Source organism: Heloderma suspectum, chromosome 3 (assembly GCF_057233095.1).
Source record: "Heloderma suspectum isolate Gila_16-S chromosome 3, 16-S_ref, whole genome shotgun sequence".
Taxonomy (NCBI): Eukaryota; Metazoa; Chordata; class Lepidosauria; order Squamata; family Helodermatidae; genus Heloderma; species Heloderma suspectum.
The window spans coordinates 306,890,531-306,917,183 of NC_139460.1; the positions used below are offsets into that span (position 1 = coordinate 306,890,531).

The 26,653-nt window shown below is 43.5% G+C and overlaps 1 protein-coding gene across 3 annotated transcripts in view; it reads left to right on the forward strand.

Annotated features, from left to right (window-relative positions):
* The first annotated feature begins 18,374 nt into the window (after positions 1 to 18,374).
* GPR160 (G protein-coupled receptor 160) overlaps positions 18,375 to 26,653 on the forward strand; it is a 59,054-nt gene continuing 50,775 nt past the window's right edge. For all 3 annotated transcript variants that reach the window (XR_014788788.1, XR_014788787.1, XM_084841546.1), the window contains exon 1: positions 18,375 to 18,789. The gene's annotated coding sequence lies outside the window, so the exon portion shown is untranslated. The remainder of the gene's footprint in view (positions 18,790 to 26,653) is intronic.

Below are 26,653 nucleotides of genomic sequence, written 5' to 3' on the forward strand. Positions count from 1 at the left end.
AGTCGGACACGACTTAACGACTGAACAACAACAAGTCCAAAATATCTGGAGGGCAATAGGTTTTCTATCCCTGGTTTACATCCCACTATTGCAAAGAACTATTTGAACTATTGCAAGTTCAGTGAGTGCGCTCACTGAACTTGAGCCGAACATCCTAGAGAGTGAAGTCAAGTGGGCCTTAGGAAGCATTAGTAACAATAAAGCTAGCGGAGATGACAGTATTCCAGCTGAGCTGCTTAAAATCCTAAAAGATGATGCTGTTAAAGTGCTGCACTCAATATGCCAACACATTTGGAACACTCAACAGTGGCCGCAAGACTGGAAAAGGTCAGTTTACATTCCAATTCCAAAGAAGGGCAACGCCAAAGAGTGTTCAAACTACCGCACAATTGCGCTCATTTCACATGCCAGCAAGGTGATGCTCAAAATCCTACAAGCTAGGCTTCAGCAGTATGCGAACCGAGAACTACCGGAAGTACAAACTGGGTTCCGAAGAGGCAGAGGAACTAGAGATCAAATTGCCAACTTTCGCTGGATCATGGAGAAAGCAAGAGAATTCCAGAAAAACGTCTATTTCTGCTTCATTGACTACGCTAAAGCCTTTGATTGTGTGGATCACAACAAACTCTGGCCAATTCTTAAAGAGATGGGAGTACCAGACCACCTTACCTGTCTCCTGAGAAACCTGTATGAGGGTCAAGAAGCAACAGTAAGAACCAGAGATGGAACAACCGCTTGGTTCAAAATTGGGAAAGGAGTACGACAAGGCTGCATATTGTCACCCTGCTTATTTAACTTATATGCAGAGTACATCATGAGAAATGCTGGGTTGGATGAATCACAGGTCGGAATTAAGATTGCTGGGAGAATTATCAACAACCTCCGATATGCAGACAATACCACCCTAATGGCAGAAAGCGAAGAGGATCTCAAGAGCCTCTTGTTGAGGGTGAAAGAGGAGAGTGCAAAAGCTGGTTTGAAACTCAACATTAAAAAAACGAAGATCATGGCATCTGGCCCCATCACTTCCTGGCATATAGAAGGGGAAGAAATGGAAGCTGTGACAGATTTTACTTTCTTGGGCTCCAAGATCACCGCAGACGGTGACTGTAGCCATGAAATTAAAAGACGCTTGCTCCTTGGGAGGAAAGCTATGGCAAACCTAGACAGCATAGTAAGAAGCAGAGACATCACCTTGCCAACAAAGGTCCGTCTAATCAAAGCTATGGTTTTCCCAGTAGTAATGTATGGCTGTGAAAGCTGGACTATAAGGAAGGCTGAGCGCCGAAGAATTGATGCTTTCGAACTGTGGTGCTGGAGAAGACTCTTACGAGTCCCCTGGACTGCAAGGAGGTCCAGTCAGTCAACCTAAAGGAAATCAACCCTGACTGCTCCTTGGAAGGACAGATACTGAAGCTGAAGCTCAAGTATTTTGGCCACCTAATGCGAAAAGTCCCTGGAAAAGACCCTGATGCTGGGAAAGACTGAAGGCAAAAGGAGAAGGGGACGGCAGAGGATGAGATGGCTAGACAGCATCACCGATGCGATGAATATGAACTTGAGCATGCTCCAGGAGAGAGCGCAGGACAGGAAAGCCTGGCGTGTTATGGTCCATGGGGTCACGAAGAGTCGGACACGACTGAACAATAACAATTGCAAAGAACTGAACAGTTATTCCTACTGTCTACTTTGTTTTTTAACCAGTTACTGATCCGTTAGAAGACCTTTCTTCTTACCACAGGATTGCCAAGTATGCTCAAGACTCTTTGGTGTCCTTCTATATCAAGACATCTTCTATATCGGGGATGGGGCACCTCTGGTCTGTGGACTGGATGCAGTCCTGTGGGTTCCCCATCCAGCCTGCAAGTTTCTTTTGTTATCTCCAACCAAGTTTCTGTTCTTTTTCTGTTCTCATTTGGGCAATCAAATAAAAGATAAAAGGATATTTAAAGGCAATTAAACTTTACCCTGCATAGAACCGAGCAGCTGCTTTTCCAGGCATGAGAGCTGTTGAACTGGGACTTGAGCTGTGTTCTGAATGCTTGGTGGGAAAATGCCCAAGCCATTAGAGGGGGGGAATCTGGATGAGTCACCTCCTTCCACCATCACCTAGCCTTTTAGGGCCATCATAGCTTCTATGGAGACACACCTCCTGAATACCATAGGCTATCAATGCTCTTTTGTTGAATCTGACCAGGTATTGCCTTGGGGCAACCCACATCTCTAACCCTGCTCACAGAAATCTGATAGGAAACCCATAACATTGGAAGAGAAGTAAAGAGAAAGGGAGATTAATTTTAGTTGGTGTAGTAAGGGGGGAATCAATATTGGGTAGCATTACCTAGTGGTTGGAGGGAATGTAACCCTGAAATAGTAAAATCTATCTTCAGTTGGTAGATCATCCTCCCCCAGATTTAGGATCCTGCTTCTGAAGAGCTAAATTCAGTATTCTCCAAGTCACACAAAAAGCAAAGAAAGCTGTATTGGTCAGTAAGAAAAAGCTCAAAATCCATAGTCAGGCAATAGTGTTATTCGGACTAACCAAGATGTTACAAAACAGCAAGCAAGCTTTCCTTCAGAAATCTTAAGCTGGATGTTAAGTCTGGTAGTGCGGATATGGAAAAATCTGGAAGCATAGGAAGAGATAGATGTGAAGTGCAATTCTATGCATGTCTGCTCAGAAGTAACTCTTCTATTTAACAGGATTTAGTCCCAGTTAAATAAGTATGGGATTGTAGCCTTAATTGGATTAGTCTCTACTAGATGCTCTGCAGGTTTAAGATTGCATCTAGGAAATTGTTGTCTGTCTCCAGCCTTACTGTGTGGAAAATGCAATGGTTCCTATCACTAAAGTGCATCTTTAAGAAAAACTCTGGGGAGATGCACCACAAATAGGAAATAGAACAGGTTGCTAAGGGAATGGCGACGAATGCAGCCTGGGCTGTTGTTGTGCCTTTAAAAGCAGCTTTACATGCAAGAATTAGCAGGTAAAGCTTTTCACCACAGGGAGATGAGTACTATGACTTGCTAATTGCTGCAAATCTAATGGAGCCAGCTGGTTCAAAAGCTGGCAACTCTAGAAACAAATCTGCATTTATTTTGCATCAAATTGCACAGAAAGGCTTACTGTGTGCCAAGTAACAACACACTTTTAGTACCTTAGCTTGCTGGTGATGTTGGTTGAGATGGTAAACATGTCAGGGCACATGGTAAACAAATCAGTGCTCTGATGATGCTTCCCCAAGTGCTGAACCAAGCACAGATCTGCTCCCACATCCTCAATACAACAAAGTGATCATGGGGATAGAGCAGCTCCTTAGTAACCACACTGTCATTCCTGCAAATTCAAGAGGACTGTTCAGGGTACGTATATTCAAAAGCAGTTATAGAGTGGGAGCCTACAAGCACTTGAGAAAACATACTAGTGTACATTATCCCGATGTCTGAGCAGCTGTAGAAAACACACAAACTGCACTATGTTCCAACAATGTCCTCTCCAGAATATCAGTTTGCAGCAGAAACTAACATGGACATACTGGCTGGTTAGTGCCTACAACATCACCCATTTAACTCCCACCCATCTTTGGAGTAGTTCTGCAGCTCTTTTACAGCTCTTTTCCTTCTTTTTTAACATATTTTTAAGAAGCACAAACTAAACAGTTAGCCTACCTGTAGCATTTAAAACTTTTTAATGCATTCAGCCTGCATTAAACATAGGGGAAAATGCAAGAAACAGGATTCTTTTGGCCTGCAATTCTATATCCACTTACTTGGGAGTAAGCCCTATTGAATTCTATGGCATTACTTCTGAGTAGACATGTGGAGGATTGCACTATCAGTGTTTGACTTGCTAGTCAGTATGCCTGTCAAATGCATTATGAAGGCTGGGTTCATTCCACCAGAGAAAAAAGGCATGACGCAGTGTCCAGCTTAAAGGTATGTTTGAATATGCTCTGATTTGATTGATCTCTAAATAGGGTTGCCACAACTACTGATCCCTGTAGCAGTAGCTTGACTTTCAACAATTGTCTGGTAAAGTTTATCTTCACAAAAGAAAGGTAAATGTTATCAAGGGCTGATTGCTGCTGAGGGTGAAACTACTGTTAAAGACAAGCTACAGAGTCCACTTGGTAACCCTCCAAAATCCATGTTACTGTAATACCTTTATCAGGCCAAACAAAAGATCTCAAAAAATGTGCAGCTTTCAAGATCTCCATGTTTGCTTGCATGTTTTTTGTGATTTTTTGATTGGCCTAATAAAGGTATTACGCTAATATAGATTTCAATTTTTTTCTTATGGTCAACACGGCTACCTTTTACTTTTGTTTTTGTGACTTGGTAACCCTGCCTCTGAAAGAGGTATTTTGTAAACATAATGGGAGAGGAAAAGGTACCTTTTCTTAAGAATTTCTTAAGAAATTCAGTGTTGTTACAATTTTCTGCTTTCTATTAGGTCACTCCAGAATCACAGTGGTGAAGTTTAGTGAACCTGTGGAAAATATCTCCGCCTCATAATGATTGTCTTATTTTTCTTTTCTTTTTTTAAAGTTTATTTTACTCTTTTAAGTTGTCTTGGGAGAAATGTTTCAGACTAATGTGGAATTTTAGCATGATGTAGTTGCAAAATGGTACAAAAGCAAGGGCTATTTATATATTAGAAATACAGTACAGTGAATTTTTCATCATAGAACAGCCTAGATGGAAGCAGTTGGGGGCAAGCTCTATTGAAAATACTTGAGCCAGAGAAGCAGACAAAGGAGATGAAATATGGAGTGTGTTTGTACCTGCCCTCTCAAAATGCAGTGGTTTTCTCCAGAAGTAATAGTAAAATACTTTTTCCCTTGTTCTGTCTACTTTTCAGGGGGTAATAAATTACTCCTGTTTACAGCAGTGCATCTACCAAGTTGAAATACATTATTACTGAAGTTACTTCTAGACTAACTATTGATGTTTGAAAAAGTTATCCTTAATTTGCCAACATCCTGATTTTTTTTTAATTACTATTATTGTACAAAGAAGCACTGTGGGACTGCTTTAAGGATAGTTATAAGCGTGAGTAGAAATTGTTTCTAACTTTCTTTCTGGCAGGGCTCCTGTGCCTTTAACAGCTGTGAAATAAGCAGAAATTCAGTAGGCTTTTCCATTGTTGCACTTTGATCTAAGGCAGACTTCCCCAACTTGGTTCCCTACACATGTTTTGGGCTTCAACTCCCATCAACCCAGCCAGCATGGTCAGGAATCTTGAGAGTTAGTCCAAAATATCTAGAGGACGCTAGACTAGGGAAGGCTGATCTAAGGAAAAGCTTCAACTGTTGATTTCTGCCTGTCATTCACAGGAACAATGCCAGGGGGGAAATCTAGAAAGTCTAGCCAATTGTATTAACTCCCATTTGGAGTGGGAGTTTATACACAGTCTAGTTAGTTCTTACTAGAAATACTTAACCAGTATCCTCCTCGCCAACTTTCGCTGGATCATGGAGAAAGCAAGAGAATTCCAGAAAAACGTCTATTTCTGCTTCATTGACTAGGCTAAAGCCTTTGATTGTGTGGATCACAACAAACTGTGGCCAATTCTTAAAGAGATGGGAGTACCAGACCACCTTACCTGTCTCCTGAGAAACCTGTACGAGGGACAAGAAGCAACAGTAAGAACCAGACATGGAACAACCGCTTGGTTCAAAATTGGGAAAGGAGTACGACAAGGCTGCATATTGTCACCCTGCTTATTTAACTTATATGCAGAGTACATCATGAGAAATGCCGGATTGGATGAATCACAGGTCGGAATTAAGATTGCCGGGAGAATTATCAACAACCTCCGATATGCAGGCGATACCACCCTAATGGCAGAAAGCGAAGAGGATCTCAAGAGCCTCTTGTTGAGGGTGAAAGAGGAGAGTGCAAAAGCTGGTTTGAAACTCAACATTAAAAAAACTAAGATCATGGCATCTGGCCCCATCACTTCCTGGCATATAGAAGGGGAAGAAATGGAAGCTGTGACAGATTTTATTTTCTTGGGCTCCAAGATCACCGCAGATGGTGACTGTAGCCATGAAATTAAAAGACGCTTGCTCCTTGGGAGGAAAGCTATGGCAAACCTAGACAGCATAGTAAGAAGCAGAGACATCACCTTGCCGACAAAAGTCCGTCTAATCAAAGCTATGGTTTTCCCAGTAGTAATGTGTGGCTGTGAGAGCTGGACTATAAGGAAGGCTGAGCGCCAAAGAATTGATGCTTTTGAACTGTGGTGCTGGAGAAGACTGTTACGAGTTCCCTGGACTGCAAGGAGGTCCAATCAGTCAATCCTAAAGGAAATCAACCCTGAGTGCTCCTTGGAAGGACAGATACTGAAGCTGAAGCTGAAATATTTTGGCCACCTAATGCGAAGAGAAAACTCTCTGGAAAAGACCCTGATGCTGGGAAAGACTGAAGGCAAAAGGAGAAGGGGACGGCAGAGGATGAGATGGCTAGATAGCATCACCGATGCAATGAATATGGACTTGAGCACGCTCCGGGAGAGAGCGCAGGAGAGGAAGGCCTGGCGTGCTATGGTCCATGGGGTCACGAGGAGTCAGACACGACTGAACAACAACAATCCTCCTGGGAGAGTACTATGAAACTGTGAGCATACCAACTGCTTGTAATCTCTCTAACAGAAAAGAAACCTATTTCCTTATCACTGGCATTTTGCTTTTGTATATGTGGACCTTGATGTAACCTTGTTCTTTCCTGAAGTGTTGAGGCCTCTCACAAGCTTTGTGCTGCAACTAATTTTAAGTTCTATACTCATAGTCTTTCAATGGAATTATGCACTACAAGCTGTACAGTTGCAAGTCAACTCCATGTTGCAGGAGAGTAGTGGTGTGTGGAAGGATGGTGCTTAACCATTTTCCAAATCACCAACCTGCTTCTGGTTCTCTGCCCCTGCCTCCCTCCCCCCCCCCCCCGAAAATAAGTCCTGAAGGGGGGAAATCTTGAGAGATGAGTTGCAGGGGAGAATTAGCAGTCAGGGGAAGAGTTAAGTGCCAACACCCACTCCCTGCTTCTCCCTTGTAAATTATTATTTCTTTCATTTCTGTAGCATCCCATAGCCAAAGCTCTCTGCCCTGTGCATTGCTATTGATTAGCAAAAGGTGTTTGGGATACACAGGTTTGCCGAGGTAGGTAATTCTGCCCACAGGTGGGAGAACCAGAACCAAAAGAAACACAGATAATGTACCCATATATACTGAAGCTTCATAATGCTTGTTCTCTCCAAAGCCCTGGGAATAGTTTACTGTTGTTCCCATTTTGTAGGTAGGAAACTAAAGCTGAATAACCTAAGGTCACACAAGTTAGAGGAGAACTTGAACCCAAATCTCCCATATCTAAGGTCAGCTTACTAGTTCCTGGCTCTCCATCTTTTATAGTACAAATCTGTTAGTGATCTGATGCCAAACAGGAGAGCTTGATTAGGCAATACATAAATGCATGTGTGTGTCTGTTTTGTCTTGTGTTTCCTTTAAAAATAAGAACTGGGGGGGGGGATCTGGATCAGGACCATATGGGGAGGGGGGCCTCACCCTATCTTCCAATACCACGGTCCTGGTTAGAATTACCTCCTCCCTGAATCTGTTATTCACCCTGGGAGAGGAGCTGCATTTGGCACCAATGGCAGCTTCCCTCCAGGGGGAAATAGCAGCTTCAGGGAAGTGATGTTTCACTATCACTAGGCCTATGGTGCATGGGGTTAACCCCCTTCTCCATGTGCTATGGTCCTGAACCTGATTCTCTCTCCCCACAGCTGTTATTTTTAAAGTAAAACAAGACATTAAATGCATGTATGTCTAGTTTGGCCCACAGTTAATTTTAACATTATCCCCATCCAGTACATGTGGGTCAAAATCTGTTTTTATAGATCAGACACACCTATGCAGCTGGTTCATAGTTCAGTTGCAGTTCATGTAAATTGTGAAGTACTGTTGATTTTATAAACAAAGTATAACTCCTGTTCATTTCCTTTAAAAATGCATTAGGAAGAGTGCCTTTTGCTACTGGGGTAATAATAAAAGCCAGTAAAAAAAATGTAAAAAATGAGACTCTTCCATTTTAAATGTGCAAGTGTGCCCTGGGTCCCAGTCCTGCAAGCACTTATATAGGTACAGAACTGCAAATGTACATACAATTAGGTTTGTCAGGGTTGTTTTTTTTTTCCCTGGCTCCAGTGATTTTAACAGCAGTTTGCAGACAGTTTACAGGTGACCATGTTTGTCTCCATGCTATGAAAAGCTGAATTAAGGGCACAGCCTGTCCTAATCCTACGCATGCTTATAATAGATATGGAAAACGCTGTATTTTTCTAAGCCTGGATGCTACATTTCACACAGGAATCATATTGACAGAAGAAAATCTGTGCAACCAGTTTCTGCTATATCTACTTGCCACACTTCCAGGTATAAAGTAGGCATGGAAAGGAAAGGCTTTAAGGTTGCCAACTTTTTTTCTGGAAGGGCTCCTGTGGAAGACTCCTGCACTAGTAGAGAAAGCTTAATCAGCTACATTTTTACCTGTCACAGCTGTTAAAGACAAAAGGGTCCCATTAGAAAAAATAAGTTAGTTATTTATACATACATACTATGCCATCCCCTTCATGGATCACTGCCTTGTTGTGGCAAAGGGGCTTGCGGAACTCAGTGAAGCCATAAGCTATGCCATGCAGGGCCACCCAAGACGGACAGGTCATGGTGGAGAGTTCTGACAAAATGTGGTCCACTGGAGAAGGAAATGGCAACCCACTCCGGTATTCTCACCAAGAAAACCCCATGGAACGTTCACGGAGGCAGTAGCACACATATGGGGCAACTAGGGGAAATGAGTAGAGTAATTTAAGGAAACAGGAGCCCTTCCATTGGCTGAGGGTGATAGAGTTGAAGGTCATGGACATAGACATAATGAGGAACTGGGGCTAGAAAATACTAGGGTAGTGTAAAGCCATGGTGGACAGCTTTAAAAGTAAGGCCAACAAGTTTATGTGCTGGACAGTGGCAACTGTTACAGTCTGGGCCAGGGAGAAAGATGGTGGAACCCTCAGCGGCACGCTGTGATAAGTTTGCAAGGCACTTTGAAGATAAAGTCGCTCAGATTCGTCATGAATTGGACACCACGATTAATGCAGTTCCATTGGTAGAGGCGTTCAGAGCACCGTCTGGTCCAGTTTTATTGGATGAGTTTCAGTTACTGAGGCCTGAGGATGCGGACAAGGTGCTTGGCCAAGTCCGATCAACCACTTGTGTGCTTGACCCTTGCCCTTCATGGCTTATTAAATCAAACAAGGAAGGGATGTCTGGCTGGGTCCAGGAGGTTGTAAATTCCTCCTTGAGAGAGGGAGTGGTACCTGCCGCTTTAAAAGAGGCGGTAATTAGACCACTCCTGAAAAAGCCTAAACTGGACCGAGAGGATGTTAACAATTATAGGCCAGTGGCCAGCATCCCCTTCCTGGACAAGGTGCTTGAGCGGGTGGTTGTAGGACAGCTCCAGGCAATGTTGAATGAAATGGATTATCTAGATCCATTTCAATTGGGCTTCAGGCCTGGTTTTGGAACGGAAACTGCCTTGGTCACCCTGTGGGATGACCTCTGCCAGGAGAGGGACAGGGGGAGTGCGACCTTGTTGATTCTTCTGGACCTCTCAGCAGCTTTCGATACCATCGACCATGGTATCCTTCTGGATAGGTTGTCAGGGTTGGGAGTTGGAGGGACTGCATTACAGTGGTTTCGCTCCTACTTGGATGGCCGATTCCAGAAGGTGGTACTGGGGGATTATTGCTCTGTGCCATGGCAATTGTGCCATGGGGTTCCACAGGGCTCTATTTTATCCCCTATGCTGTTTAACATCTACATGAAACCGCTGGGGGAGGTTATCCGGAGGTGTGGGATGAGGTGCCATCAATATGCAGATGACACCCAGCTCTACCTCTCTTTCTCATCAAATCCAGGTGAGGCAGTGGCTGTTCTGAATCAGGGCCTGGGCACAGTAATGGACTGGATGAGGGCCAATAAACTGAAACTCAATCCAGACAAGACAGAGGTACTGTTAGTGGGTGGTTCGTCTGCCTGGCTAGGTGATATTCAACCTGTTCTGGAGGGGGTTGCACTCCCCCTAAAGGATCAGGTTCGTAGTTTGGGGGTGCTCTTGGATCCAGAACTGTCACTTGAGGCACAGGTGAACTCAGTGGCATGGAGCACTTTTTATCAGCTTAGGCTGGTATACCAACTACGCCCTTATCTGGACAGAGATAGCCTAGATACAGTGATCCATGCTCTGATAACTTCTCGTCTGGTTTACTGCAATGCGTTATACGTGGGGCTGCCTTTGAAAACGGTCCGGAAACTTCAGCTGGTCCAAAATAGGGCAGCAAGATTGTTAACAGGGACTGGCCTGCGAGCTCATATTACGCCAGTACTTTTCCAGCTGCACTGGCTGCCAGTCCATTTCCGGGCCCGATTCAAAGTGCTGGTATTAACATTTAAAGCCCTTGATGGCTTGGAGCCAGGTTACCTGAAGGATTGCCTCCTACCATATGTGCCTGCCCGGACCTTAAGATCATCGTCAGTGGCCCTCCTCCGTGAGCCCCTGCCAAAGGAAGTGAGGCGGGTGGCTACTAGGAGGAGGGCTTTTTCTGCTGTGGCACCCTGGCTCTGGAATGAGCTTCCTAGCGAGGTTCGCCTGGCACCTACATTGTATTCCTTTCGGCGCCAGGTGAAGACCTTTTTATTCTCCCAGGCATTTTAGCTTTCTGAACTTTTAGCTTTGCTGTTTTAAATCTGTATTTTAAACTCCTGCACTGCTGCTAGGTTTTATTGTGGTTGCATTGTTATATTGTGGCTTTAATGTTCTATATATTTTAAATTGTTTTATTGTGTGCTGTTTGGTTTTAATTTTTGTGAACCGCCCAGAGAGCTTCGGCTATTGGGCGGTATAGAAATGAAATGAAATGAATGAATGAATGAATAAATAAATAAATAAATAGCAGGCTTCATAAAAGCAGATACACCTTAAGGCTGCACTCCAGGGACACTGAAGTAAATTCCATGCAGCTTAGTAGGACTTCTAAGTAAAACAGGCATGAGATTTGGCTGTTAACTCCTAGCCAACATGAGGAAGGCTTTCCCTCCTGCTGAAGATTACTTGAAGAGTAGTGGGATGGAAAGACAGAGTATGTGTCTATCTTTTTGTGTGAATGTTGACAGATGAGAAAGTATAGCTTATGGGTCAGAGATATGTGCTTCTTCACACACCCACACCCAGCAGCAATAGGGTTCAGCCTAAGGGTCCGCAATGTTCTTCATTCCAGCCTACAGTTCAAAAATGTATTATTTTTAGTGCTTCAAAGAATTCACTGGCTGCCAGCACTAAGTCGAAGGCATATGAAAGAGGCCATTGCAGTGAAATACTCAAATAGGTTTAAATAACAGGAATCAAGCAGAGGTCTGGTCATAGCATTAAGCTAGTCAAGAGGGCTGTGTATGATGCATCCTGGGAACTCATAAACAATATGAACAACTCTGGATGATATTGGGTTTAATTCTGAAAAATAAAAAAAACAGTTTCCAGGACCATTGTAGAGAGAACCTGTTAAGAAGGTGCCTCATATTGAGACCATTGTTCCATCTGGCCTATCACTGACTATTCTGATTAGCAGCAGCTCTCCAAGGTACCAGGGCAAAATTAGGGAATGTATTACTATTTAATCCACATGGCATGTAAACAGTAGGGCAGAACAGTTAGGGGGCCCTGCTTATTTATTCATTCTTCGGTAAGTGCTAAGTCCTGTTTATTACTTCTCTCACCCACACCCACCTTCCTTGGCTATTTATTTTTAACAACCTAATTATATTAAATTCCAGCTTAAAGGTAAGCCCTGACACAGAAACATTTTTTTGTTAACTTTATCTCCCTCCCCCTCTCCCCCCCACCCTCCACCCCCCACCCCCAGCCCCCAAATAGCTAGTGCCATCTCTTTTATGAGGGAATGTATTACTATTATTAATCTATTACATATTATTTCCAACATAGCATTAATACAAGTCTTAGGAGGCCATTTGCAGGGGGAAACTGTTGGCAGGAGGTGGGTGATTAACCCTTCCTCTGTTTTCTGGTTTATCCCTGCAAATGCCCCAAACTTGCCATTTGAAAAAGGGGCTTTTCCCATGTTGGAACCTAGTTTAGGGGGAGGAACCTTTTAAACAAAGGGGGAGGGATAGTAATGTCTGTGGTTTTGGTCAGAATATTGCTAGCACTTATATATAATTATCTAGCAATGGTCTGTTAATAATAAATGACTGTCCTCTAAGATCTCATTAAATGGGTGAGTCAAGGATGTCCACTCTTGCCGCTCTTGTTCAATATGTATATTGAAATCCTTTGTAATCTCAGTAAGAGCTAAAAGACAGGTTTAGGGAACTGTACTATAGAATGCTGGTCATAAAATTATGTTGTATGCTGATGATGTCGTTTTTATAGTAACTAATCCAATATCATCTTTTGTATCCCTTATAGATCTATTGAAAAATTTTGGCTGTCTCTCAGGATACAAGATCCTGTGAAGCAGATTAGGCTGCCTGGGGCTGTGCAATTATCTTTAGAGTTAAGTGATGATTTGAATCCATGTCTCCTCACTCTAGTGGCCATTACAACATGCCAGTTTAGGATTTTTTGGCATCCCCATTAACCATGCCCCTTTCCTTTGCCTGACTCCACCCACCAAAAAAGTCAGACTCTTCCCCCACACTGATCTCATTTGGCTCATGACTAGTTTGGCCAGATCTTCAAACACAGGGGTGGGCAGAAGGTTGATTGGTAGATTGCCAGATGACTTGCAGTAGATCAGAGTTTCTGACTCCCATTGTTTACCAGTCGCATCAACAAAAATGCACCCTTCCCTACATTAGATGCTATATTTATAACTCAGATATAGATTTCTATGTCTATATGTATATAGGTCATCCCAGGATATAGCTCAGGTTTGTTGAACCTCCTTCAGCCCGAGGGCTGAATTTCATTTTGGAAGAACTCTTGGGGGGCCACATTCCAGTGGTGGGCGGGGCAGGGATGCAAAGGCAAAAGGGGTGGGGCCAGCCCCCCCAGATATCAACACATTTTAACTTAAAGCTCTTACTACCAATAATTAAACCTTAGGAGAAACATTTCAACCTTTTTGAATGGGGAAAAACACACAAAAGCCAGGAAACCACAAAATGATCTGCAATTTGGGGAAAGGGGGCATGACCATCTGGTGAACTCCAGAGGGACAGATTTGGTCCCTGGGCCTGAGGTTCTGCATCTGATATAGCTCATAGGGGTAAATTGTAGACCTCTGTGTTCTATTAAAAACAGACAAACAAAACCCCCAAAGTAGATCCCAGACCCCTGAAGTCTACCTATGCCTGTTCAAACACAGGGTCGCCCTATGCGTTTCCATTTCTAACTGTGGAATTGGCAGAACTGAGATAATTGAACCATTTTCTTTTTATCTGACTAGCTTGTTGCTCTTACCTGAACAGGTATGTTTGTGACTCATCTGACTAAAAGAGAAAATTGCAGCCATGTGGATAGACTCTATTCAGCAACAGATTTATAAATTTCAGCTGAGTGTTCTGGGCTTTAAGAATTCATCTATAATTTATAGGTTGTGGTTCTTGAAGCATCTCTCAAACTAGGTACCACAAAATGGTACCACAAAATATATATTTATTGCTCAAACAGTGCTAGAGATAACAAAACTTTGCAATGATAAAACAAGCAAGACACTTAGGGTGCAATCCTATCGGGATAGGTGGCCACCTCCGAATTCAGAGGCGACCGCCTATCCAATGCAGGACAGGAGAAGTGCAGAGGGGATCATCCCCTCTGTGCTTCAGCCGCCCTGCATTTGCAGCTAGACAGCTGATTTCGGCTGTCTAGCCACGGGAAGGCGGAGCAGGGGAAGTGGCTTCCAGGCGATACATAGGATGTGTCGTACCGGCATTTCCGCCTTCCCCACCCTGGAACACCCCGTTTTTGCCACTCTGTATTCCTCTTCTGAGCTCAGAGCAGGGGGCCGTTCCGAGCTGCCTGTGAGGCAGCACAGGAAGTGAGGAATGTTGGTTCCCAGAAACCGACATATCCTATGGCCATCTAGCTGCTGACTAGGAGCCATAGAATTGCTCCCTTAATTACATAAAATACCATTAGGATAATTGTAATAGAAATAGTGGCTAGGACATTTTTAGTAAAATTAAAGTTCTGTTAACAAAAGTTCTCAGCTAACAAAAAAGTCATTATTGAAATCTTAAATTTATCTAACCGGCAGGCATGGTTGGCAGAGGTTAGGTTTGGTAGGCTTCTCGTTCTCCCAAGATCTCTCTGCTTAGTCTCATTGAAATCTTAGTATTTATAGCATTATACTTAACATTATCCGTAGTTTCTTATCTTAAACATCTATGCAGCTTGACTTAACCAAGAGCTCAGTCATAGCTCCTGCTCATGACCGCAGGAGAACCACTCCCTAACACAGCTAGGTTTACAGCTAACTTTAGACGCATCCTTGCTAAGATCCATCCCTCATGAGATAAAGAGTTTGTTATTTCCAAGAACTAGCCAACCCGTCAGTGGCAAGCTCCCTTGCCCAATTTCAAGAACACAAATTTGCACTTAAAGCTAACTCATAGCACATATAGAATTAATCACTCTGTACTTAATGGTTGGCACATAATTGTAATGAATAATACTCATATAAAATTCAGTAAATCCTTGTCAACAATACCGTTACATTCATATTTTGTAACAAAAACAAAGTATCAGAACACTCATCTGCTTTTCTCTAGCCAACCATTTACAAAAAAACACACTTACTTGATGATGCAATTTTAAAATTCCAAACCAGGAGCTCAGCCTTATAAGGATGGCAATGGAGGGAGTTCCCTCAGGCAAGTGAAAATGGGGGAATAAAGGTTTGACAAAGAAATTAAAAGAAACTTCTGAAAATGTTACTATTCCTATTCCTAATTTCAGTCGTCTTGTTCGAAGCTCTCTGCACCATCATGTTCTTGAAGACTGGTGTTTAGAGCTACAAAAAAGCCTAAGCACATTTACTAGGGAGTATTGAACTCAGTTAATTTACATCCAAGTAAACATGCATGGGCTTAGGCTACAATTCTGTGCATATTTAACTTGGCAGTAAGTCCCATTGAACAAGGAAAGACTTGCCTCTGAGTAGGCTTGTCCCTTGGTATTCTAAAGCCAATATGGCAGCAGCATTGAGGAATCATTTCATTCCATTTTACCACCTCAATATCAGAAATGTCCCCCTTTTTCCCAGTCTGCAAGGGAAATCTGACATATTCCAGGATTTTTCTTGTGTTTCTACTTTGCATTGTCATAAAAACCTGCATGCTATGTTTCAAATAATTCTCCCACCCCACCCTCTTTCTTTTTGCCTCTAGGGTGTTTTGTACTGGCTGGAACTGACAGCACTATCTCACTCTGTCAGAATTGCCTAGTGAGTCAATTCAACCTCTGCCAACCATGCCTGCCAGTTAGATAAATTTAAGGACCATAAATTTCCTGATCTCCTGAAAGTTATTGATGTATTATTTTTTATGAATTATTTTCCATGTTTTGATGGAATCCTAGGTTTTTATCCTAGGTTTTCTTAATTTTTGAATGATAATTCAGGGGGTGAATCGTACACCAAATACATGGAGACATGATTTCTCCTACCTCTTTTACTGCACCCTGTCCCTGTCATCCACACTTTTCCCCTGGCTGCTTTACCAAATAGGACTGTAGGTGTGCCATATGGGAAGGGAGCAGATGTGTATGGGAAAATGCTTGGGGAATCTTAGAAGCCAGAAGAGTTAATGAGTAAGATTTCCAGTGGTTACAGGTGGAGCTTCAGTGCCCTACATAGCCCCTTTCCTGTCCCCATGACCAGCAGAAACTGTGTGTGTATGGGTGGGGTGGGGAGATTGCAGAATAAAATAATTCATGCAAGATTTCTTGATTTGCATGATGTTTACAGTTTACAGAATTGACTGCAGTGACTTCAGTCCATCCACTGTTGTTTGTTTCTCTCATCCATTTAATTTCAGCTCCTTCATAACCATCAGCTGGCCTGTTGTGATGCCACATAACCCACAGGAGGACCGGAAAGGCATAGAGATAAGGCAAGTGTGAGGGTGGGGTGGGTGCGTTAAAAAGAGTATTGAATACAAGGCATAATTTGAGCCAGGCTTATCATGGTTCAGTGCCAAAACTTGTTTACAGTACTATGGCTCAGGCCTAAGCAGTAAACACAAGTCTGCAATGAGCATGTGTAAAGTTCCCTCACTCACCATTGCATAACTCTACTCAGTTCCCACACAGCTAGGATTTCACTGCACTTGGAGACTGACTGTCTCCACGCAATATGTAGGACTGGGGAGACCCAGGTTCAAATTCCTACTCAACTATGAAACATAGGTCGGTCACTATCTTGCAGCCTAACCTACTTCATGGATTGTTGTGACAATTGGGAGCAGGGGTGGGGGATAGCTGGTGGGGGAAGAAACCATGTATAGAGGAAGGGCAAGATATAAATATAATAAATAAATATGGGAAGAGTCAAATAACAGGTGCTAGACACTACAGTGGAGAGGTGGAAAATCAGCGAAAGGAAGCATCTGTGGTTCAGATAAGCTAATGTGTAAGTCCAGCATTTATTTGCTTTATTTAATACCCCATACCTTCAGTCCTAAATGACACAAAAATAAAACAGACTAAAACAAAACAATATAAACCATAACAGTGACATAAAATACATAAAAGCAGCAGGAAAAATGTATATAGAAGCATCATCATCATAAAGGCATAATATATAAAAGCACAGTAGAAACAGTAGGAGTAGCAAGTTCCAAAAACCTTCCTGAGGAACCATGTTTTCACTTCCTGTCAAAAGGCTGGGTCAGGTGAGCCTCCCTTGGGAGGCCTTGAACATTATGCCTCAAAATGTGGAGCACTTTGTGACACCGCTTTTGACTCCTCCGCATGTGGTAGGTCAGGTCTTCAAACCTTCTCTGACCTGGACCAAGCTTTACCCCAACTCTGTTAGAGCAGGCTCCCTTTTCCATTATGACTTTGTCAGGGCCAGCCCAAAACATTTTGCTGCCTGAGCTGGAACAGTAAATGGTGCTCCCCACAAGTCAAGGTACTAAATACCCAGAGATGGTCAAACTATGTTGGCATCTGAAAATCCCACAAGTGCCTCTTCCCTGGGAGTAAAAATACAACAACAACAACAACCACAATTTTAAAATTAATTAAGTAACCATTTGCTGCTTTAACATCCCAGATCAGCTGCCTGAGGTAGCTGCCCCTGTCTAATGGTAGGTCCAGGACCTGGATCTCATCCCCAACCCCCAATCTGCTTTACCCTCCCAAATGAAAATGTCAGTTAAGCCTGTGATTATGGGACTCGTATTAGGTCAGCCTGTGACCTTATTTTTCGCTGGTCTTGTCCCATCCATTGAAGCTCAATGGTGTGTATGTACCTAGCACGTGAATTGGCCCTGAGTCACTAGAGTAAGGCAGGCAGGGCTTAACTGGAAGCAGCAGCCCGAGAATGAGGCGAGGTGCCTGAGGCAGCAGACGAGAGCTGTCAAAACATGTCAGCTAATTTGTGATCACACATATCCTGTGAAACAGTAGTAATAATAAAATTGGTGGAAGACCTTTGCAGACGGGTGACTCTGCCCTTCCTCAGGTGCTGCCAAGTGGCGACGGGAGCAGTATAGCCTATTTTGGTTCAAATGGGGGCAAAGCCCTGTGAGGGGGGCCCCTTTAAAACGCACGGATCTATTTCAGCGATTTCCGTCCCCCGCCGTTTCACACGGAAGGGCGCTCAGGGCGGGCGGCGCGACAAGTGCTTCTTATTATACAGTACAAAAATAAGGAAAATAGAAGTGGAGTACTCAAAGTACTCAAAAGTGGAGTACTCTCTCTTTCTCTCCTCTGTTGTTGTTGTTATTCCTATTATTAATCGTGAGTACTTCATGCGACACGGGTAATATATTAATTGAAAGAGCCCACAAACACGAGCGAAGGGAGCCTGGCGGTAGCTCGAAAGCAGCCGGCAGCCTGTTTGGAGGGCCCCAGCGCGCGCGCTCCCCGTGAGGGGAGTTAAACGGGGCCCTCTCTTCCTCCCCGCGCTTTCCGTGTTAGAGCGGAAATCAACCGTTTGCGGGGGGCGGGGGACCTCCCCCCCGAGCGCCCCTCCCTCGTCGAGCCGGTTTTGCCCGGCGAGCGATCCCGGCGAAGCCCCACCCAGGGCCGCCCGTGGGAGTGACGCGATGCGAGCGAGAGGAGCCTTTTCTCCTCACGCAGTCGGGCTGGGCAGCAGGCGGAACAGCCGCGAAGGAAGGCCGGCCGCCGGCCCGCCCGTCCGCGGAGCTCCCCTCAGCGATGGCGGCGGCGGCGGCGCGGGTACGTCGCTGTTGACAGAACTGGCGAAGTGTAATTCGGAGCCCGCAGCCTCTGTTGAACGCGAGGGATCCGCGGAGAAGAGAGTGCCGCTGAGCATGTGCAGAGTGCATTTGCCGCCCCACTGAGTCGCCACCCTCAGCACGCCTGGGGTCAGGAAACGAGGTTTCAAGTTCCAAGCGTGATTTCTTCTAGACAGACTTGAGTCGAGAGACCCCTTATTTTAGAAACTAAGGGCTGATGGGTCAGAAAGGCGTCCTTTTTTGTTCCAAGCTTAATTCTGATGCCCTGCAGACTGACCACCACTTCATGCAGGTGAGTTCCTGCTTAAAACACTGTTTAACCAGCTGAATAGCAAGCAGAAATGCAAGCTTTGTTAAGCTCTTGGGGGTGGATAATGAAGAAAATTTAAGTAGTTGGATTTTTTTATTTTTTTTTTGCCTATCAGGCAACTGTTGAAAGTGCATCACCTCTGGAAGGAACAATTGCCCATGGGTGAAGTTACTGTAATATTTATTTAGTCTTTCTTTCTTTCTTTCTTTCTTTCTTTCTGATGTTTATATACTGCCTATCTGCTAAAAAGCCATCAAGGCACTGTAAAACAAATGAAACAATGAAACCTTAAAACTATAAAAACAAGAGCACTAAAACAGTAAAGACATTAAAACTACATATTTTGAAAGGCCAAATTGAAAATATTAGTCTTTACACCTATTTAAAGACCAAGAGAATGGGGGCCAATTGTAGTTCTTGAGGGACAGCATTCCATAATTTGGGGGCAACACAGGAGAAAGTCCTTTCAATGTGTGCTTGGCAAACAGGCCTCTGTGTGTAATGGTGCCTTCAAAGGGGTGTCCCCTATAGATCTTAATACTCAGGCAGATTCGTAGCAAGATAGGCGGTCCCTTAGATAGCCAGGTCATAAGCTGTTTAGAGCTTTGAAGGTTAAAGCCAACACCTTGAATTGTGCCGGGAATAATTAGGAAAACAAATAGTAGTAAGTAAACTGACATGTTAGCCGGGCATACTAAGGTGTGAGCATCACATATTTCTCAGGGGCAAACTAGCTGTATTGGGCAGTTGCATGTAACTTTCCAGGTGTGTTAAATGAAAGCCAGGCAACCAGTTTCAGGAGGCTGCACTCTTGAGTGGGAGACAGGTGGCTATTTCTGGCTGTTTTGCTGTTTAAAATTGCTTTCTCCCCCATCTGCTTTTCTCCATGGTCGGGGCTTTTTCCTTGTGAAAAGTACCTAGAACTAGAACTGGCTTTTTGAGCAGAAAAGCTACTAAGTGGGCTTGTACTAGTCTTCTGCTCAAGACTGCAACTTTTTGTGGGACAAATTACGTACAATGACCTGTCGTGTATAGTATAGTACCTTCACTAAAGTAGAAAATTGTGTCTGGACTATACCACTACAGACTGCAGGTGTAGTAGGGAGAAATCATGTGCTTGAATGTTTAAAAAATCCTCTACATAGGAAACTAGAGGTCATTGAGGCTAGGCTAGAATCTTTCTCCCTGACATCTAGCTTCCTAGGTGCGTGGAATTATTTTGTATGGAGGAGTATTCAGTTATCTTCGCCTGCATTCTTAAGTGTTGTAGTCCTCATACATAGGTTTACCACCTCAATGAGAGCTATGTCTTTGGTTGATGTGGTGTAGGCTGCATTATTACCTGAATATCTTCCTTGGTGTGAAGGAACTCCCACTATTCTCCATCCAATATTGTCTTGTGAGAGCTCTTCTGTGTGTCCTCAGGTGCACACTTAACTCTTCCCTCCCTGCTAAATGAAAATAACTTGCACTTTGCAATTGCCCTCCATCAAAGTGTCTTTCTCTTTCCCTCATAGACATGTGACCTCATTCTCCTTTGTAAAACTGACACAATTCCGTATACTTTGTGTTTAATTATTTAGTACAGTATTTATTAAGTAGTTATTAAGTACAGTAAAATATTCGGGTTCCTTCAAATGTGAAAAAATTCCTACTGAAATCACATAAGTCATAAGAACACAAGAAGAGCCCTGCTGGATCAGACCAACAGTCCATCTAGTCCAGCATTCTGTTCACACAGTGGCCAGCCAGCTGTTGACCAGGAAACCACAAGCAGGACATGAGTCCAACAGCATCGTCCTGCCCATGTTCCCCAGCAACTGGTGTACATAGGCATACTTCGTCTGATACTGGAGGCAGCATATAGCCATCAAGCCTAGTAGCCATTGATAGCCTCCTCCAGGAATGTGTCTAACCTCCCTTTAAAGCCATCCAAATTGGTGGCCATCACTACATCTTGAGGTAGTGAATTTCATAGTTTAACTATGTGCTGTGTGAAGAAGTCCTTCCTTTTATCTGTGCTGAATCTCCCACCAATCAGCTTCATGGGATGACCCTGGGTTCCAGTGTTATGAGAGAGGGACAAAAATATCTCCCTATCCACATTCTTCATGCCATACGTAATTTTGTACACCTCTATCATGTTTCCCCTTACTTTCCTCTTCTCCAAGCTAAACAAGCTAAACAATCCCAGCTGTTGTAATCTTCCCTTATAGGGGAGTTGCTCCAGCCTCTTGATTATTTTAATTGCCCTTTTCACTTTTTCGAGCTCTACAATAACCTTTTTAGGTGAGGTGACCAGAACTGTACACACTATTCTAAGTGTTGTTGCACCATAGATTTGTATAAGGGTAGTATGATATTGGCAGTTTTATTTTTAGTTCCTTTCCTAATTATGCCTAACATGGAGTTTGCCTTTTTGACAGCAGCCGCACACTGGGTTGACATTTTCATCGAACTGTCCACCACAACCCTAGATGTCTTTCTTGGTCAGTCACCGCTAGCTCATATCCCATCAGGTTATACTTGAAGTTGGGATTTATCCCCCCAACATACATTGCTTTACACTTACTTCTCATGGAAGAGATGGCTATCAATGGCTACTAGTCCTGGTGGCCATACGCTAGTATTAGAGGCAGTATGCCTATGTGCACCAGTTGCTGGGGAATGTGGGCGGGAGGGTGGCTGATGCACTTGTGTCCCACCTGTGGGTCCCAGTCAACAGATGTGAGCAGAATGCTGGATTGGATGGACCCTTGGTCTGATCCAGCATGGCTCTTATGTTCTTAACCGCATTTGCTATTTGGATGCCAATTCTCCCAGTTTGGAGAGGTCCTTTTGGAGCTCCTCACAATCCCTTTTTGTTTTAACCACCTTAAATCATTTGGTGTTGTCAGCAAACTTGGCCACTTCACAGCTCCTAATTCCAGACCATTTATGAACAAGTTGAAAAGCATTAGTCCCAGTACAGATCCCTGTGGGACCCCACTACTTCCTTGCTTCCATTGGGAGGATTTACCATCTATTCCTACTGTTTGCTTTCTGTCCTTTAACCAGTTACTGATCCATAAGAGGACCTGTCCTCTTATTCCATAACTGCTAAGTTTGCTCAGGAGTCTTTGGTGAGGGACTTTGTCAAAAACCTATTGGGAGTCCAAGTAAACAATGTCTGCTGGATCACCCCTGTCTGCCTGTTTATTGACATTCTCAAAGAACTCTGAAAGGTTAGTGAGACAGGACCTACCTTTGTGGAAGCCATGTTGATTCTTTTTCAGCAGGGCTTGTCCTTCTATATGCTTACTAATTTTAACTTTAATAATGCTTTCAACCAATTTACCTGGAACAGATGTTAAGCTAACTAGCCTGTAATTCCTCAGATCCACCCTGGATCCCTTTTTAAACATTGGCACTACATTGGCCATCTTCCAGTCCTCTGAAACAGAGGCAGATCTTAGAGACACATTGCATATTTTGGTTAGAAGATCAGCATTTTCATATTTGAGTTCTTCAAGAACTCTAGGATGGATACCATCCGGGCCCGGTGATGTATTAACTTTCAGTTTGTCAATAAGGTTGAGAACTTCATCTTTTTGCCTCAATTTCTCAGGCTCCCTTCCTGAAAATATGAGGTCATGCAGAGGTATCTATCCTATATCTTCTGCAGGGAAGACAGATGAGAAGAATTCATTCAGCTTCTCTGCAGTCTTCTTGTCCTCCTTTAACTCCATTGCCATCCAGTGGTCCAACTGCCTCCCTAGCTGGTTTCCTGCTTCTGATATATTTAAAGAATAATTTATTGTTGGCCTTGATATTGTTAGCAATATCCTCTTCAAATTACTTTTTTGCATTGTCGGCTTGTGTTTCATTGTCTGCTTGCATTTCCTTTGTGCAAGCTTGTGCTCCCTTTTGTTTTCCTTATTTGGGCAAGACTTCCATTTTCTGAAGGAAGCCTTCTTTTCTCTAATAGCTCCCTTAGCACTGCTCGTTAACCATGCCGGTGACCTCTTGGACTTGGTACTACCTTTCCTAATCTGTGGTATACATTTTAGCTGAGCTTCTATTCTTGAGGTTTTTAATAACCTCCAAGCATTTTGAAGAGATTTAACCCTCTTGACTCCCCTTTTCAACTTCCTTTTTACCAGTTCCCTCATTTTAGAGAAGTTTCCTCTTTTGAAGTTGAATGTAGCTGTGTTGGACTTCCAGTTGGACCAGCTGTTCTAGGGCACAGTCATTTAGGGCATTGAGAAATTTAACCTATTTGTCGTGACTGGAATGTGCATTTATGCAGTCAATGTGGGGTAGTCTAGGACTTTTTCTAGGCAACTGTTTTTAGGTTATTAAGAAATATTTTGCATCCTGCTTGGTGTCTGGTGACCACACAAATGTATATTTTGCTGTATGTTCACATCGTGGTTTCCTTATAGGAATGTTATGTCCAAAGAGGCGCTGAAGCTGGAGTAACAAACGTGTATGTTAAGGTTATTTTTCTAGTTGTAGTTAATCTGTGTTACTCTCACAGAACTAATCTGTGTTGAGCAAGAGAGAGAATGTTGCTTTTGGTAAGCAATAACTCTTAATTCCCTTCCCCATCTTGTGATTGAGCTCTTGACACTACTACTAAGCACGTTCATGAGAACTGTGGGCTCTCGTATGGTTCAGCTTCCACCCTTTAAAGCCACTATATCTCCAGTTTAGTGTGGCATACTTAGGCCTTTAGAATGCGAATCACTTCCTTGTAATATGCTTGAACCACCCTACCATAAGCAGAGTAACTAAATAATGAAGTTGGGGTGGGATTTCCCCCACTTTTAAAAACAGCAAAGGAGACCATTACCTTGTCATGGTGCTGGAGCTTGAGCACCTCAATGACGTCATGAGCTAAACCGTGAAGGGACACCCAAGACGGGAAGGTCATGGCAGAGATGTCAGACTAAATATGATCCCTGGGGAAGGAAACGGCAACCCACCCCAGTATTCTTGCCATGAAAACTAAATGGATCAGTACAACCAGAGATATGTCGGTATACCATCGGAAAATGGGACTCCCAGGTTGGAAGATCTGGGGAGGAACAGAGGATAAGTTCAACTAGCCCCAGATGTGATGATGCAGCTAGCTCAAAGCCGAAAGGATGGCTAGCAGCCGATGGTGCTGGTGGTGAACGACGAATCCGATGTTCTAAAGATCAACACACCATACCTGGAATGTAAGATCTATGAGCCAGGGCAAATTGGATGTGGTTATTGGGGAGATGTCAAGATTAAATATAGACATTTTGGGTGTCAGTGAACTGAAATGGACTGGAATGGGCCACTTCACATCAAATGACCACCAGATCTACTACTGTGGACAAGAGGACCACCGAAGAAATGGAGTAGCCTTCATAATTAATAATAAAGTGGCTAAAGCAGTGCTTGGATACAATCCAAAAAATGACAGAATGATCTCAATTCGAATTCAGGGTATGCCATTTAACATCACAGTGATTCAAATATACGCTCCAACCACAGATGCTGAAGAAGCAAAAGTAGATCAGTTCTATGAGGATCTGTAGCACCTACTGGATAGTACGCCAAACAAAGATATTATTTTCATTACAGGAGACTAGAATGCTAAGGTGGGTAGTCAAACGACACCTGGAATGACAGGCAAGCATGGTCTGGGAGAACAAAATGAAGCAGGACATAGGCTGATAGAATTTTGCCAAGACAACTCACTGTGCATAACAAACACTAACTTCCAACAACCTAAGAGACGACTTTATACAGGGACTTCACCAGACGGTCGACACCGAAATCAGATTGACTACATCTTTGTAGCCAAAGGTGGCGGACATCTATGCAGTCAGTAAAAACAAGACCTGGAGCTGATTGTAGTTCAGATCACGAACTTCTTATTGCACAATTTAGAATCAGACTAAAGAGAATAGGCCTCTTCATGGATCATTGCCTTGTTGTGGCGAAGGGGCTTGCGTAACTCAGAGAAGCCATAAGCTATGCCGTGCAGGGCCACCCAAGACGGACAGGTCATGGCAGAGAGTTCTGACAAAATGTGGTCCACTGGAGAAGGAAATGGCAACCCACTCCAGTATTCTTGCCAAGAAAACCCCATGGAACGTATCACAAGGCTAAAAGAGATGACGCCGGAAGATGAGCCCCTCAGGTCAGAAGGTGTCCAATATACTACTGGGGAAGAGCAGAGGGTATTTCCAAGTAGCACCAGAAAGAGTGAAGCGGCTGGGCCAAAGCCGAAAGGACACTCAGCTGTGGATGTGTCTGGTGGTGAAAAGAAAATCCGATGCTGTAAAGAACAATATTGTTTAGGAACCTGGAATGTCAGATCCATGAATCAAGGTAAGCTGGAGGTAGTCAAACATGAGATGGCAAGACTGAACATCAACATCTTGGGAATCAGCGAACTAAAATGGACAAGCATGGGCGAATTTAATTCAGGTGACCATCATATCTACTATTGTGGGCAAGAATCCCTTAGACGAAATGGAGTAGCACTCATAGTCAACAGAAGGGTGGGAAAAGCAGTACTGGGGTACAATCTTAAAAATGATAGAATGATCTCAGTACGAATCCAAGGCAAACCATTCAACATCACAGTAATTCAAGTCTATGCCCCAACCACTGATGCCGAAGAAGCTGAGGTTGATCGGTTCTATGAAGACCTACAACACCTTCTAGAACTAACACCAAACAAAGATGTCCGCTTCATCATAGGGGATTGGAATGCTAAAGCAGGAAGTCAAGAAATCACCGGGATAACAGGCAGGCATGGCCTTGGTGTACAAAATGAAGCAGGACAAAAGCTAATAGAGTTTTGCCAAGAGAACACGCTGATCATAGCAAACACTCTTTTCCAACAGCACAAGAGACGACTCTACACATGGACATCACCAGATGGTCAATATCGAAATCAGATTGATTATGTCCTTTGCAGCCAAAGATGGAGAAGCTCTATACAGTCAGTCAAAACAAGATCTGGAGCTGACTGTGGCTCAGATCATGAGCTTCTTGTTGCAACATTTCGGCTTAAATTGAAGAACGTAGGGAAAACCACTAAACCATTCAGGTATGACCTAAATCATATCCCTTATGAATATACAGTGGAGGTGAGGAATAGATTTCAGGGATTAGACCTGATAGACAGAGTGCCTGAGGAACTATGGACGGAGGTCCGTAACATTGTTCAGGAGGCAGCAACGAAATCCATCCCAAAGAAAAAGAAATGCAAGAAAGCCAAGTGGCTGTCTGATGAGGCTTTACAAGTAGCTGAGGAAAGAAGGGAAGCGAAAAGCAAGGGAGAAAGGGGAAGATATATCCAGCTGAATGCAGAGTTCCAGAGAATAGCAAGGAGAGACAAGAAGGCCTTCTTAAATGAACAATGCAAAGAAATGGAGGAAAACAACAGAATGGGAAAGCCTAGAGATCTCCTCAAGAAAATCGGAGATCTCAAGGGAACGTTTTGTGCAAAGACGGGCATGATAAAGGACAAAGAAGGCAGGGACCTAACAGATGCAGATGAGATTAAGAAGAGGTGGCAAGAATACACAGAAGAACTCTACAGGAAAGATCTGAATGTCCCTGATAGCCATGATAGTGCGGTCACTGAACTTGAGCCGGACATCCTCGAGAGTGAAGTCAAGTGGGCCTTAGGAAGCATTAGTAACAACAAAGCTAGTGGAGATGACAGTCTTCCAGCTGAGCTATTTAAAATCCTAAAAGATGATGCTGTTAAAGTGCTGCACTCAATATGCCAACAAATTTGGAACACTCAACAATGGCCGCAAGACTGGAAAAGGTCAGTTTACATTCCAATTCCAAAGAAGGGCAACGCCAA